We start from the raw sequence: 305 nt of genomic DNA on the forward strand, positions 1-305 counted from the left end.
TCACGTAGTATTGTCATTTCGATACAAGCATCGGCACAGTGTGTGATACAATAGTGCTTTGAAAACTGCATTGGAGCCTCTGTATCAATCGTCCCATCACTATCTACGATTCCTTACCCTAGATCAGTCTGTCCAAACTCGGTCCTGGAGGGCCGGTGTCCTGCAGACTTTAGCTCCAACCCTAATTAAACACACCTGAACCAGCTAATTAAGGTCTTACTAGGCATGCTAGAAACTTATAAAACCTAAAAAAGGCAGGTGTGTTGAGGCAAGTTGGAGCTAAACTCTCAAGGACACCGGCCCTC

Source organism: Sinocyclocheilus anshuiensis, unplaced genomic scaffold (assembly GCF_001515605.1).
Source record: "Sinocyclocheilus anshuiensis isolate Anshui unplaced genomic scaffold, SAMN03320099.WGS_v1.1 scaffold11, whole genome shotgun sequence".
Classification (NCBI taxonomy): domain Eukaryota; kingdom Metazoa; phylum Chordata; class Actinopteri; order Cypriniformes; family Cyprinidae; genus Sinocyclocheilus; species Sinocyclocheilus anshuiensis.